The 15,185-nt window shown below is 44.2% G+C and overlaps 8 non-coding genes across 8 annotated transcripts; 6 read left to right on the plus strand and 2 right to left on the minus strand.

Annotated features, from left to right (window-relative positions):
• Positions 1-3,297: 3,297 nt before the first annotated feature.
• Trnaa-cgc (transfer RNA alanine (anticodon CGC)) lies at positions 3,298-3,369 on the plus strand. Its single transcript has one exon. It is a non-coding gene; the product is annotated as a tRNA-Ala (tRNA).
• Positions 3,370-3,903: 534 nt separating this feature from the next.
• On the plus strand, positions 3,904-3,977 carry Trnai-aau (transfer RNA isoleucine (anticodon AAU)). Its single transcript has one exon. It is a non-coding gene; the product is annotated as a tRNA-Ile (tRNA).
• Positions 3,978-5,320: 1,343 nt separating this feature from the next.
• Positions 5,321-5,392, plus strand: Trnap-agg (transfer RNA proline (anticodon AGG)). Its single transcript has one exon. It is a non-coding gene; the product is annotated as a tRNA-Pro (tRNA).
• A 418-nt stretch (positions 5,393-5,810) lies between these two features.
• Positions 5,811-5,883, minus strand: Trnak-cuu (transfer RNA lysine (anticodon CUU)). Its single transcript has one exon. It is a non-coding gene; the product is annotated as a tRNA-Lys (tRNA).
• Positions 5,884-8,662: 2,779 nt separating this feature from the next.
• On the plus strand, positions 8,663-8,750 carry Trnay-gua (transfer RNA tyrosine (anticodon GUA)). Its single transcript is given in 2 exon segments — positions 8,663-8,699; positions 8,715-8,750. It is a non-coding gene; the product is annotated as a tRNA-Tyr (tRNA).
• Positions 8,751-10,392: 1,642 nt separating this feature from the next.
• On the minus strand, positions 10,393-10,465 carry Trnaa-agc (transfer RNA alanine (anticodon AGC)). Its single transcript has one exon. It is a non-coding gene; the product is annotated as a tRNA-Ala (tRNA).
• Positions 10,466-12,512: 2,047 nt separating this feature from the next.
• Positions 12,513-12,609, plus strand: Trnay-gua (transfer RNA tyrosine (anticodon GUA)). Its single transcript has 2 exons — positions 12,513-12,549; positions 12,574-12,609. It is a non-coding gene; the product is annotated as a tRNA-Tyr (tRNA).
• A 1,826-nt stretch (positions 12,610-14,435) lies between these two features.
• Trnay-gua (transfer RNA tyrosine (anticodon GUA)) lies at positions 14,436-14,520 on the plus strand. The gene is given in 2 exon segments: positions 14,436-14,472; positions 14,485-14,520. It is a non-coding gene; the product is annotated as a tRNA-Tyr (tRNA).
• Positions 14,521-15,185: the final 665 nt, after the last annotated feature.

The raw sequence follows: 15,185 nt of genomic DNA on the forward strand, positions 1-15,185 counted from the left end.
CTATTGGTTGTAGAGCAAAGTAACTCACGGTTAATAGTTAATCCTTCAGCAGCTGACAGCCTGCTCGCATCCTCCTAAGCTTATACTTTATATTTCTTTATTTCTACATTCTTATTTCTGGAATCTACATTTCTGTATTCTTGGACTCTTGGGCATGGCCGTGGGTGTACTGTAGAGGAAGATCCCACAGAGCCAGTGCATCTGGCTTCAATTCTGGAGTGTTGTTAACACCTCGTGGCTGAACTACCTTTTGTGATTGTTACCTTTCGTTTCAAGTGTTTCTTATCGGGTCCTTTCTGAAGGATCCTAGTGTCTTTGCAAAGCTTAGTTCTGAGAGTACTTGGCAAACCAAGCTGTCTCATGGTTAAGAATTTTACTTGGGCAAATGGTTCCTTCAAACAACTCCAGATAAGGGGTGTTGGTATGCAGAAATTGACTTGTTAAGAGGTATAAATTGTGTGACAATAAAAAGGCCTTTTCCAAAGCTCTGAACAGTCAGTTCACTAGAAGCTGGCTCCCCTGTTGCTGATTGCTAAGCCTGAATCACAGTCTGAAGTGACTACCTTGTTTGACAGACTGCATAACCCAGACATCGACAGCTCAGAAAGATCAGGCAGAGTCCAGCCCATTCCTGTGAACTCTCAGACATAGCCCCTGAGTCTGGACGATGTTGAGGAGACAGGCTGGGGGGAAACTTCCCAGCAGAGGAAGCAGAAGGAAATTTGCATGCTTCTCTTTATGTTACCTTTGGAACAGTTAAGCTGAAGTTAGAAGAAATGCAAGAGGCAGTGGGTGGTGGGCCTGGAGTGTAGCTCCGTGAAGGAGCTTGTTTCATAGGCACCGGGTGGAATGTGTCTGTGACCTCAGAACTAGGAGGAGGAAGCAGAAAGGTCTCAAGCCCATAGCAAGTTTGAGGTCAGGCTGTGCAAAGATTAAATCCATTCCTTTGCTAACTAGAAATTAATAACTAGTTTTTTAAAAAAAGAAGTAAAGCAGGAAATCCATGGTCCCAGGCAAAGCCAGTTCCACAAAAAACTTTTTTGTTTCACATGGAATTTCAGATTTTATCCAGTTTGCTTTGAATCTTTTAGGAAATGTGCTACTTGGACTTCACAGAAACTTTGTGTTGACCCTTGAGTGGTTGAATTCAGAGGAAGGCACCAGAAGTGGAGATTTCCTAACAGTAAAATAGACTACTTCATTCTGGTCAGCAAGTCAGAACTGTCTAGGAGGACATGGAACAGACAAAATAATGAAAACCAGTTTAATAGCACTGGCTGTTCTTACAGAGTATGTAGATTTTGTTCCCAGCATCCACATGGTAACTCAACTGTCTATAGCTCCAATTTCAGGGGATCCATACTCTCTTCTGGCCTCCTCTGGCACCAGATGCTTGAGAAGTGCACAGACATACACGTAGGCAAAACACCCAAGCATATAAAATTTTAAAATTAGATATTAATAATAATAAATAATAAAAATAAACCCAGCCCTTGGGAGGCAGAGGCAGGCAGATCTCTGTAGATTCAAGGCCAGCCTGGTCTACCTAGAGAGTTTCATGACTAGAGACCCTGTCTCTAATACTTGCCCCCAAATATATATGATAACATATTATGTTATATAAATTATATATTTATATATTAAAATATAGTATAATATATATTTGAGGGCCAGTATATACACATAATAAACAAATATATGGGCAAGTGTATATAATAAACATATATAATATATAATAAACAGAAATATGGGCAAGTATATATAATAAACAATTGCCACAGTACCTACAAAAAGGACAAGAGCTTTTGAATGGTAGCATGGGTGTTGAAAAGACTTTCACAAAAATCTCCAAATCTTTCCTCCTCTCACCCTTAAACATTATAAAGTACACAAATTATGGAGGATGTGTAAGGAAGGATAGGCATCCGAATGCCTATCTTTTAGAATTTAAGTAGATGGTCCTATTATGGAGAAGAAGGTAAGGAATACATGAGGAGGAGGGGGATGGGAGACTGATGGACTGTGAGGGGCCTGGGTAGGAGCCACAGACCTGGAGTAGCAGCATTCAGGAAGGGACTTTAACAAGATCCTGATCCAGGCCAGTGTCCATTACATTGTGAGTTAGAGGCCCTCCTTGGCTATATGGACCCTGTTTCAAAAAAGCTAACCAGGGCCAGAGAGATGACTCAGTGCGTCAACGGGAGGAGCCAAGGCTGATGAACTAAGTTCCAACCGCAGGGTCCATATGGCAGAAGGAAAGAATAGGCAAGTTTGTGAACAAAGATGCGGAGTATCAGTATTTGTACGTTGGTTCCCCGGCTCCAGTTCACAGAAGACAACACTAACAAAGCTATGGGACCCTGTACGTGTAGTGAGTTGTGTTTGGGGAAGGAACTACAAAGTTGGGAATCCCATTTCTTAGAAAGCAAGCAGTAAGTGTAACTGCCCACTGCGTTGGAGACATTGTTTTCTAAGGCTGCTTGCTTTGTAATCGTTCTCGAAAAGAATCTGGAACAAAGAGAAATCAGTTTGTCAACAATAAAACACGGAGATATGAAACTCACAGAGAGCTGTCTCCCAACAATGAATTGTTCGCAGTAGTGGGAGTTTTCTGTGTTTGAAACCAACCAAGCTCACGAGCACACAGGTTTAGAGGTCAAGAGAATGGGGAAAATCGGTAATATGACTCTTACTGTAATCTACTGCCTCCAGTATATGAACTGTTAGACTAGGGGAGTTGAGGACATGAACATTATACTATGCTTTACCGCATATATTCCCCTCGCGCGCGCGTGTAGTGTATATATGTATCGAATTGTGTTAGTTGAGACCTAACAACGCCCACATTCTATTCCTAGGTTTTTTTTTTCCCCCAGAACAATAACCAATACTTTACATGTAGGCCCAAGCAAAATCATTTTCAAACTCCTGCTGAACCTTGTAAGTGAGCAACTGAATTGTTTAGGGCTACACTCTTTAAATATGATATGAGAGGTGGAGGAGGTGTGGACGCTTTTTAAAAAAATGGAAAAGAAAGAAGCTTTTAAATAAGGGTTCTCTCCTTTTTCTCGTCAAATTTCTAGGTGGTTCTTTTATACAGGTGGTGAAATGACCAGAATCTATGGCTAAACGGTAGCCTGTACTTAAAAAGCAGGTGACTATTGTCTCTCTAACCATTTCAAGATTTTTTTTCCCCATGATTTTTGTTTTGTGCAGAAAACATTTAAAATTCAGTTTCAGAAAGAAAAAGCGATTTCAAAAATTGGAACGATCCTCAAAGCCCACATGACAGCGGCTGGGGATGTAGCTCAGTGGTAGAGCGCATGCTTCGCATGTATGAGGCCCCGGGTTCGATCCCCGGCATCTCCAGTTCTATTTTCTCTCTGGAAACAGGATACCCTAACATTTTAAGATTTCAAATCATTACATATTACGGCCTGCACTACATATATTTTCTACAATATTATTGTTTTTAACAACAGCTAATAGAGCCGGATGCTAGCACCGAGGGGCCTAGTATTGCTTTAATGTCTTAATATCATTTTATCTGAAACAAATGTATCCTAGAGCGTCGAAAACTACACCCCCATGCATAATGAGAGAAGCAAAGAATTCTGGAAAATGGACCGTTTTCCAGAATGAATGGTTATTTGTGGTGTTTGGCTGGCTAGGGCAGAAGTAATATTGTTTTAAAATAAAAAACGAGGAGATGTCACTAATCCAATATTTTATGGCACAAATAAAAGTTCAGTATAGAACTGAGAAACCGGAGAAAGTCTAGTTCCTTAAGGGCAAATCCAGGTGCCCGAATATACCAACATAATTTCCAAAAGAACAGAGAGAAAAAAAAACAAATGCTGTATAAACTTGTTATGATAATTTTGGAGGGTTGCTAGCACCTCTGGCCGGTTAGCTCAGTTGGTTAGAGCGTGGTGCTAATAACGCCAAGGTCGCGGGTTCGATCCCCGTACGGGCCAGGTACGTTTTTTTTTTTTTGCTGCCTCTGGCGAAATGAACTGCATGAAATTTCTGGAGGGAAAAGCAAATTGTTCAAGAATTAGTCTTACAGGACAGTTGTTATAATCAGGCTGCAAATGTTTTGCAGCGGGTCCGTTTCACTACGCTAAACTGTAAGAGACTCATTTTCCCTAGTCAGAGTGTTTGCTCAGTAGCTAGCTTCACGTTAAGACTGGCGGCAGAACAGTGTGCAGTGCATCTTTCGAGTTGAGTCAGAGTTCATTTGAAGGAAAAGGGTTCTCACCGCTTTGTTGAGGGCTTGAACCTTGCCTGGGAATGGTCTGTAAACAAAGTATCCAGTCCTGGCATACAAGGTTAGTGTGAGCAGACTACTCTGCGTGTCTCTGCTGGGGCGAGACTGGGGAAGGAACCCCTCGCCTCTCTCTCTCTGTCTCTGTCTCTGTCTCTGTCTCTGTCTCTGTCTCTGTCTCTGTCTCTGTCTCTGTCTCTGTCTTTCTCTCTCTGTCTCTGTCTCTCTCCTCTCTCTCTCTCTCTCTCTCTCTCTCTCTCTCTCTCTCTCTCTCTCTCTCTCTCTCTCTCTCTCTCTCCCCTTCTCCCTGCCTTTCTTCCTTCTCCCTCCTCCCCCCTCTTTCTTTCTCTTTTCAGTAAGAAAAGGCTAAGCCCCATTCCGGAATCTGCTCTAGCCTGTCAGAGCGTTGATTTGGTTCGGTGAAACTAGGCGCCCCTTCGCTCAGTCTATTTCTTGACGTTTTTCCTCTCCTTTCACCAGACCCATTTTCCTTCTGTCTTTTTTTCAGGATTCCAATCCTATTAATCTCTACATTCCTTGGACAGCTGATTTTTCTGTTTATTCGTGAACTCCTGGCTGTATATCTCGGGTAGTGAAGTTTTCCACCTTCGCAGTATCTTCCGAGGGAAAAATTCCCGGGTCAAGTCGTCTTGTGGTCCAGGTGGGTTTGCGGACGGTGCAGGCGGCTTCCCCACCAGCCTCCCACTGACACGTGTGACTCAGTTTCGTGTTTGCTCACAAATGGGCCCTTTTGGGTTTTGCTTCCAGACAGCCATTAAGTAAGTCTGAGAAGGAATTAGACTGTTCTTAATAAACGCTACGATTGTTTCTCTTACAAGGGTGGGTCAAGAGGTGTTTAATACAGTCCTCAGAGATTTACCGAAGGAACTTCCGGAAGAGTCAAGTAACCAGGCTTATTGGAAATAACAAAAGCAAACAAAACAAAGTATCACCAGAGTTAAAGACAATAAAAATTATATATACTAAACATCTACTCAGGAGAAACAGAGTTTGTTAAATAATTAAGAAAAGTAGCAGGCAACTACTATCCGAGGCTCGTTGGTCTAGGGGTATGATTCTCGCTTAGGGTGCGAGAGGTCCCGGGTTCAAATCCCGGACGAGCCCAGCTTTTTTTGTCTTTCTGTCACTGAAACTTTGAAAGTTTAAACTCAGCTGTACCCATAATGGTGGCAGCGTCGCATTCTCTTTTGCAAGCCAGCTTTCTATGCACTCTTTTTGGTTTGTATCTTGAAATCTCGTAATTAAAATCAGTTGTTTTCAGATTTGACTTTCACTTTTTCTTTCAGTGGGTCTCACTCAGAGTCTCGCTAAGTCAAGAAGCTCTGCGCCGTCTAAAGTCAGGGGTTCTAAATTCTGCATGGCGCAACGTTCAGTACCATAACTGCTCGCAGCGATGTCGCAATTAGAATTGATTGTTTTAAAGTTACAAACTCTGAAAATAGTTTTTGCTTCTATCAATAGTAATGAATTATATAGTAACGACACATAAAAATACAGAATTATCACAAGTTTACAAAAGTTGCGCCCAACGTGGGGCTCGAACCCACGACCCTGAGATTAAGAGTCTCATGCTCTACCGACTGAGCTAGCCGGGCACTTGTGGTTCTGTGCCTCTACACTTTCATAGGAGAATGTGTATCCTTTTCGCCCCCTTAAGGTAGTCATGAATTGCAACTTTAAATTTTTTGTCATTTACATTAGTTTTCTAGGTAAGCTGAAACTCTAATAATAAAAAAATGCAGCAAATTATTACTCTGTATTCTACTTTACGTTTTCCTTCTTTTCCCATTCTCGTTCATTGGTGTCCATCTTTTCTTTCCTATTTTTCCTCTTTCTCTCTATTTCTCTTTCTATCTTGATCTCTCTTCTTCCTCCCTCCCCTCTCCCCCCGCCCCCATTAACCATAGAACGTTTCCTGGATCACTGGGGCTTTTCCAGAGCCCAGACCTTGCTGCTAACTTGACTCTGCGCATAGTCCTAGAGGAGCTCAGTTCCGAAGGCCTCATCCAGGGCCCCCCCTCTCCGTGATCCACCCATGCTTTCTGCTGGCGTTCTTCACCTATCAAGTCGACCGGCTTCCTTACTCTTTGTGTTAAGAACAGACCTGAAGAGGACAGTGATGCAGTCCAGCTCGGTGAGGAGGCTTCTGTTGGCAGGTGATGAACCACCACAGATCCGCAGCAAAGTAGAGGTAAGACAGCTGATCACGTGTCTGTCAGGAAGGCTGAGTCGGCTCGGTTGCCTGTCAAATTCATAAATTCATAGCAAGAAATAGAACTATGTGGTTTGACGCATTTTCAATTGTTTTCAAAATCAGAAAGACCAAATTCATAGCCAAAGTTGACTGGTAGGTAATCAAAGCGAAGGGGCTTCGATGGTAACGGTTACAGCATTTCAAAAATCCAGTTAACACTGTCAGGAGGCCATGGAGCTTGCCTTGCAAACACACCCACTTCTGAATGACCAGTCACCCTCCCCATGCTCTCCACCCAAGCCTTCCTTTTTCCTTTGCCTAAGTGTTGGGTCCCTAGAGGACAGGCCTTCGCACCCCCACTCGATCTGTTTTGCACTCTTGCGGTTGGTTGAAAACAGGAACAAAACCAGGAACAATCTGTTGTTTTCAGCAATGTTTCTAAGGCTGTTGACCCCTAAGCCACTGAGTTACAGCGATGAGCTTCCTGCTTTTGCTGGCCTGGCCTCCCCTGCTGAGGGCTGTATATACTGTGTGAGAAAGTGGAATAAAGGCTTGTCTGCAGAACCTGGGGCTGTGTTGTGTGTTAATCTCGACGTCCCTCGCTCAGAAAAACGACAGTTGCCGTGCTGGCGCGGCACCTAAGAACCTGAATATAATGTCTCCATTTGATAGGTCATGTCTCGCCGTAGTCTAGCCATTCCATTGAACAACAACAACAACTCGCCTGCTCCCTATTCAGAAAGGCAGCTCCCTGGGTCTGGCAAACACAATCATGTATAGGAAACTACGAGGATGGATTCCCTAGATTTGTTGATGTTGCTCGAATGTACGCAGTGAAACATCAACAGTGGAGTTCACCTACAGTGCGCGAAGCCCTCGTGTCTTTCAGATCGATTGACGAATGGAATTAGCTGATTACAGGTGGTTTAAATAAAGAGATTGACTCTTCTCCTAGTGGGAGACCAGGAAGTCCGTGCTCAACTCTCTGGCTGTTTGGGGGTGCGGCACAAGCTGACCCTCGCAGGGTCTTTTGGGGACACAGTTCTATTAGATCTGGCCTGAAGTCTTCTTAGCCTGACTTACTTTTAATTACTTCCTTCTTCCAAATACAGCCCCACCGAGGGCCAAGGCTTCGTGCTCTGAATTCCATACAGACACAGTTTAGTTCACAACAGGAAGACAACTAACCAAGCGAAACAGCCTGTGATGCTGTCTTTCGGAAGCTTAGCCTGGTGTGGGAGGCATTTGAATGTTTGCTCGACTGAATGTACATCATCTTTTATATATAAAATGGTCAGTCAATGTGAGTGAATTGACTTAGAAAATCTTCTGTGAGCAAAGGTCATCTGCAGGCAGTGCACGAGCTCCTTGGCGAGAGACAAGAAACACCAACCAGAGGGCAGTCATCCGAGGGGCCCGCTGCTGGACCGTCCAGGCGCAGGAACACCTTTGAACTTAGCAAGGCTCTGGATGAAGGGCACAGGCTGAGAAATCACTGTGCAGCTGAGCCTATTCAGGGACAGTGTTTCTTCCATCCGTACAGGCAAGTGCGTTCTTTAGATCACCGTGGCAGTTTGAGAGACACAAAAAAAGGATACAGAGATGCAGGGACTCAGTGCAGTTTGCAGGGCAGACTGGGCCTTAGGTGAAGGAAACAGAAAATCCCGTTAGCCTATCCTCTTCTACCTTACCCTACCCTATCTTTGTTTGTTTGTTTGTTTATACAGGCTCTCACTTTGACTGTCCCCCAACTCACTCCGTGGAATTCACCGAGTTCTCCCTGCCCTGACTTCCTGGAATTGGGATTGGAGGAGGACGCAGCACCTACATCGGGGCTAGTCACAGACTCTTGCTGCAAATCGAGGTTTAACACGTTTCAAATCTTGCTGATATGGGGCAAAACCTGGCTGTTTAAATTCACCACAATAAAAGTTGGTTCTGAATAGTTTTGTTTCCTTGGTTTTCAAACTCCCATTTTCTTCTGGGGCCAAGGCACTAAGTGACAGAAATTTGGTTTTGAGGAGGCACTAAATAAAGAAGAAAAGAGAGAGAGAGAGAGAGAGAGAGAGAGAGAGAGAGAGAGAGAGAGAGAGAGAGAGAGAAAACTTACACAATGAATAAGACACAGGGTCTAATGACGCAGAGATGGCATCGCCAGTGGGAAGGGAATACACGTGGGCCCTTCGATAGCTCAGTTGGTAGAGCGGAGGACTGTAGTTGAATAACCCAGTCATCCTTAGGTCGCTGGTTCGAATCCGGCTCGAAGGAGTCCCTAGTTTTGGCAATTTTTTTTTTCTGTGCACCCTCTAGAGAATCGGGTGGCATCTTCAATATTTGCATCAGACTAACACTATTCTCGATGTACCGAGAAATGAATATAATTTTTAAAACTTATTCGCTGTAATAATTTTTAATGCTTGCAAGCAGGCTTCGACTTCATAGCTCACATAATCTCAGCCCTTTGAAGATCCTTGTCCCTTGAGGACAGGGACCAGGAACACCGTCTCGGCCGGGGTCTGGAGCCGGGAGTGCGCCCTCAAACCCCGCGCGAGGCCCTCGGGCAATCGGTGGGGCACGCGCGCCCTCCAGTGGCCGGAGAGTTCTCAGCAGCCGGACCTCAGGCTCAAGCTCCTCAGCCGCAACTGTCCAATCTGCTTAGCTTTACCGCGTTACCGTGGTTTAGTGTTGCCGTTGTAGTTTGTTTTCAAGCAGCTGGGAAAACCTGGCGCACATCAGAATCACCTGGAGATATTTTACAACCGGTGCTAATTTCAAAAGGTATGCAAATGATTTTAATGAGCTGCAAGGGCTTCTAAAACACTGCTAGGCTGATGTAGCAGCGGGTTTATCCACCAAGAGTCTCCGGCCTGCCCTGGCAGTAAGGTGAGCCTTTGTTTTCAAAACAAAACAAAACAAAAGGCACTGCTAGAAAAGAAATGGCTGCTTTAGGAGAGAAATGCAAAACGAGATTAAAGACAGCTCAGTACCAGTAGAACGTATTTGCTAGTTTGGTGCCGATTCCATTAAACTACGTTACTTCTGCTCTCAAAAATGTGATCTCAGATACAAAAATGTGATTCTCAGATACACTGTGGAAGACTCTCAAACACAGCAAGTAAGACAACGTAATTGACAAAAGTTTTAGGTCGGTCAGAAGTTATGCAAGATTTCTCGCACCTTCCATCCCATGTGTCAGAACTTTTATTCTCGTAGCAAATTATTTTCAATTTTCGTTGTAAACCATAACGATCTTAAATTACCAACATGAAAAACCACGAGGTCGGCCTAGTTGCAGACCTGTCTGAGCTGGCAGTTCCGGAAGCTCTTGTGTTTTGAAAGTGTGTAGGGGGCAAATAATAATAATAATAATTAATAAATAAATCCAATTTTCTTTTTCAAAGATAATGTTTGGGCCTCGGATACAAAATGTATTAGATAGTCCTGGACTAGGCTTCTCGGCAAGGCACAGTAAGTTCCCACCCATTTCTTTCCATACCTTGTACGGTGTTCTGGGATGTTCTAGAACTGAAGGAAATAAACAAACGACCTAGATTCAGACACACCTGGACTCCTCATCTTATTAACAAAGGGGAATGCTTTAAGAACTTGATCGGAAAACGGGAAATAGTGAATAAAAAGATATTATCAAATAACTATTGCGAATTTGGGCCTGCGAGTTCTCTCAAAAGTAACAAAACTCCAGCTCTCCAAGTCGTGAGGGAAATCTCTCGAACAAGTCGGCCATTTCCTATAAAAGTGTGTGGCAACAAGCAGGCCCTACCGGGTTGCTGAGGGAACCCGAGAAGTTAAAAGGGGTCTTTAGAGTGAGAGAGGTGGTGCCTCCAGCAAGCTGTTCTTGCTCTGGCAAAATATGATTGGGGGGGAGGGGGAACCCGAAGGGTGGAAAAACTGGAGAATGCGGGCATCGATCCCGCTACCTCTCGCATGCTAAGCGAGCGCTCTACCATTTGAGCTAATTCCCCACCTGGTGGTGCACACTTGCTGCCTTGCTCCCTTTTCATATCTGGACGTAATTCAACACCAGACAGTATTTTCAATCCACCGAATAGAGACTTTCTTTTTCTCGGGGTTTAAAGTCTGTTTTTAAAAGCCCAGTGAAATCTGGACAAGATGATAAAACTGAAATGGAGAAGGTGAAATGTCGCGTTTAAGAAAGTTTTTCCTGGGCTGGGTGTGGTGTTCCGTAACGGGAGAAGAAAGGGGTCCTGAGGCAGGAGGAAAACGGCCTCTTTGAGACCCGCTTGGGTTACCATAGCAAAACGAAGCTAAAAGTGTGCCATTGCGGTTTGGTAGTCGCGGAACAGCTCAGGGGTGACTTCCGCCCGGGACAGACGACAGAGAGTACCGCCTCTTCGGCAGAGGGCACTGGGGTACGTTCAGGGGGCCAGGACGCGGAGATCACTGAAACAATGGTGCTGGGATTGGCAAGAAATTGACGCTGAGACCCTGTGTACACAAACCAGATGCCAGAATGAAAATAAGCTTTCGGCCGAGAAAAACACTAGTTTCTTCGGCGGCGAGGCTGGGCTTTGGGGCCCTGCCTTCTTTCAGGAATATTCCACCACCTTCGGCTAGAAGTGTATATATATATGGTTTCAGATTAGAAAAGTCTTTGCAAAAAGAAAGAAGTAGTAATTGCTTTTTCCTTCTGGACTTACGGAGCTGGCAAAGTCTAGCCCAGAGCCCTACTTCGGACCTGGAGGCCGAGTATCAGGTGGACCTCCAGGTCTTAGCTAGGGCTCTGGTGGTGAGCAGAGGGGTGGACTAGACATGGTCAGAGGCCTGACATCGATGACAAGAGCAGGTGAGACCCCCACTCAATAAGCGCAGCTGCCTTTTCTTCTGAAAGTTCAGCAAAAGAGGCTTCCTCTTGTGAGCTTAAAGTTTATTTTAAAAAAAAATTCATTAAAATCGGAGTAAGATAATAAAAATTGAAAGGGAGAAGGTGAAACATATTTCAGCCCTTGAGCCGGTTGGGGCTGAGTTGGAGGCCCCGTCTGGGCCAATTCCTGAATACCAGGCCAGTCAGAGCTGGAAAACAATCTCCTGTAAATAGGAATACATAATGAATAAACAAATAGGAAAAGGAAAGAAAGGAAAGAGAAACACACAACCAAAAATCGGATCCTGTGTCTCTGAGCTGTGCAAGGCGCCCACACAAGCCTTTCCAGGGTCTTTGGACCACCCTTAACGTTTGCTTTTCTCTTTTGCTTATTTATTACAGTCAAGGTTGACAAAAAGAAAATTACTTTCTGTGGAAAGAAGCTCCCTCCACATAAGAGATTTTAAATCTCAGATGCTAAAACCGTATTCCTATCTTGTGGAACTATTATTCCTCTCATAGACTTGACTTGCTACTCACCACTGTCGAGATTCTTTCTCCTTACTGGACAGAGTCTGCCCACTCTGGCCAATATTTAACCTTCAAACGACACTGGGAAGTGTGGGCGTGCCACAGGAGCAGGGTAGTCCACTCCCAAGGCACGTCCCTATCTGCTGCCGTGGTTGCACTCATGGCCCGAGGTCTTCAGCAGGAACAAAGCTTGGGTTTCCAGAAACACTGGGATGGGTGTTACCTTTCCAAACTCTCGATTTCCTGGGGTGCTCGAAGATGACGAATGTTTTCCATCCTACACTGAAGTGTTGACAGTTGCTAAATGGCACCACTTTCCCGACTTTCGGGAAGAAATGCCAGGGCACCAAAATGACAAAAGGTCATTCCTCTCCCCCACCCACCACTACCTTCCTCAGCTGCCTCAAACTTAATGCAACCGTATCATTTATCTAGCAAACCTGGACAAGTCTAAGAGGAAGGGCAGGCTACAGAGTATCTAGGAGACAGCAAATCTTACTAGTTTGTTTTGTTTTTTTTATATATATACACCCATGAAACTATCAATATTATTATATAAAATATTCCAACTGTTTAAAGAGATTACTATAAAAATAGTTATGGCAACTTAACAAAATAGAGATAATACAATATTCCTAAGAACAGGCCTCTCATCTCCTTCGATAGCTCAGTTGGTAGAGCGGAGGACTGTAGTGGAGTTTCACCCTCTCCTGAGACATCCTTAGGTCGCTGGTTCGAATCCGGCTCGAAGGATGAGTGTTTTGATGGTACATATAATTTAATAACAGTCTCCCCTAAAGCGTAAGGGTCCTTTAGACAGACTTTGACAATCCGTCACTTAGTTGCTGCCTCCTGGTTGCTCTAGTTCCTCTAATTTATATCCACTGGATATGTAGAATGTCAAGGGTCACCCTGCTCCCATTTTTTCCCAGGAATCAGGACATAGGGGTCCTCTGTGGTCGGGACCAGTTGGTCTTGGCATAGGAAGAATTTTGAGGCTATGCCAAGCATACCCCAAAGCAAAACGTCACGTGCCATTTCCAAGAGAAAGCAATCAGTTCAGTCCCTTTTGCACAGTGTGTCCCCAACACACTCCACCCACCTCCGACAGTACTATGCACACCTAAAATGTGAGATCCTCTCACTAGGGACCGTGAGATTGAGAAAAGGTCCCAGTGAGGGTATAAAAGAGGGGCCGGTCCTCCTCCTCTTCCTCCCCTTTCCCACTACGGGCGAAGACGATTAACACCTCCCAAATGACAGATGATGGGTGTAGATACTTATACTGGAATCCCAGCAACTGGAGAGGTTGAAGCAGGAGAATCTAGGCAGAGCTCGTAAAGATCTGCAGGTTTTGATTTTGCTGTTGGTGTCTGCGTTTTGATTTTTCTTTCTTAGAGGCTTTATGGAGCACCTAGACCGCCTCAGCTCCTTACAGCCTTCCCTCAGCTCCCCACCCTCTCTCCGCTTCAGTCTCTGATACTAGCCGAAACCCGGAATCCTCGACATTACTGTACATGTCGCAGACCTCCAGAATACTAGAAATATTTCCATAAATTCTATATGCTTTCCTTACCTCTCATAATTAATAAACTTTAAAACGTATAAATTCCAACAAATAAATAAAAGCTTCCCTCACTGAAAGGCTTGCCATGTTCTCCCACGGGACTCATTTTTCTGTCTTGGCACCAGGAAGCTGAGTGGCCCATAGGTGGTCTCTAGGCAAGCATAACGGCATACTTAAATATGGGATGTTTACCTTTATTAACTTTTGTTCCAGTATAATTGTTCAATATACAAGGCCACTCCATTCCTGAATACATGCAGTACTGGCTGGGTTTTGTCAACTTGACACAGCTCGTCATCTGGAAGAAGTTTCGAAAATGCCTCTACCAGATTGACCTGTAGGCAAGTCTCTGCGGGCATTTCCTTGACGAATTTTCATGATGAATGATTGATGTGGATGGCTCAGCCCGCTGTGGGAGGTGCCACTGTGGGCGGTGCTCCTGCTGGGCAAGTGGCCCTGGCTTGTGTAAGAAAGCAGGCTGAGTAAGCAAGCCAGTAAGCAGGACGTTATCTTCCATGTTACCGGCTTCATTTCCTGCTCCCAAGTGCCCGCCTGCTTGAATTTCTGCCCGGGTTTCCCTTATGATAGACTGAGCAAGATGTGTAAGTTAAATAAACCCTTTCCTCCCCAAGTCGCTTTTGGTCATAGCATTTTAACACAGTGAGAGGAACAGAACTAAAACACATGTCAAAAGCCTCTCAAGTTTTGTGTCTCATGCATTCACCCTTACCTACCTTAGTCTTCAGAAAAGAGAATCATGCTTGTCTCTGAACTGGGCAATAGCTCTGTATCAGGATGCATTATCTATGATATTGTTGCTATTTTCTCTCACTTTTAGCAGAGGGAGGAGGTCCTAGAGAGACAGGACAGCACAGTGGGACAATAAAAGCGATGTCCTAGTACCTTAAGAGACTTTCCTGGTAGCTGTCATTTTGAATGAATCCAAAAGTAGAATCCAACAACCGGCTATTCCATAAATCATCAAGTGCTTGACAGCTATCTTAGGCAGCTTCCTTCGATAGCTCAGTTGGTAGAGCGGAGGACTGTAGGTGGTAATTGATATCCTTAGGTCGCTGGTTCGAATCCGGCTCGAAGGAGAATTGTTTTAATGACACAGACTCAATGACAATTGAGTTGATTCTATTGTCAAAAGATAATATGCACCGATATATTTAACCAACTTTAGAAGTTCAGATTTGGAGGAGATTTAAGTTCATGCATATAAACTACATTCAGTTTAGACCTGCAATTTTAACGAGATAATTTTTTATAGATATACTAGAAAGATTTTCATACATGTCATAATTTATAAACCTTTCATAATTCATATATCCCATACAGATATCCCTGGATTGCTTCTTGTTTTTCCCGATGGTACTCATTTTTCTGTCTTAGGATCAAGAAGCTGAATGGCACCATCGGTGCTCATTAGCCAAGCACGACAGTACACTTAAAAACGGAGTGGTTAAAATTACTGTTTGAGGTGTATGTCTAATGTTTCATTTATTTGCTTCATTACAATTGTGCAAAATAGCAAGTTTCCCTCCTTTTCTAGATCCACGTTAAAGGTCTCTCGTGCACTTGTGTCTACCTCCTGGTTTTCCTCGTTCAGAAGGGAGAGAATCACGTGTTTCTCTGGTGAAGTGGGCGACAGCTGTGCTCAGGATAGTATTGTCTGCCTAGGGCATCACTGTCATTTTCTCTCACTGTTAGCAGAGAAAGGATGTGTAAGGAGACTGGAGAGCGCAGCAGGGAAAGTGCA

This window comes from Alexandromys fortis, unplaced genomic scaffold, assembly GCF_014885135.2.
Source record: "Alexandromys fortis isolate MF-2015 unplaced genomic scaffold, M_Fortis_MF-2015_v1.1 scaffold_5, whole genome shotgun sequence".
NCBI classification, from domain to species: domain Eukaryota; kingdom Metazoa; phylum Chordata; class Mammalia; order Rodentia; family Cricetidae; genus Alexandromys; species Alexandromys fortis.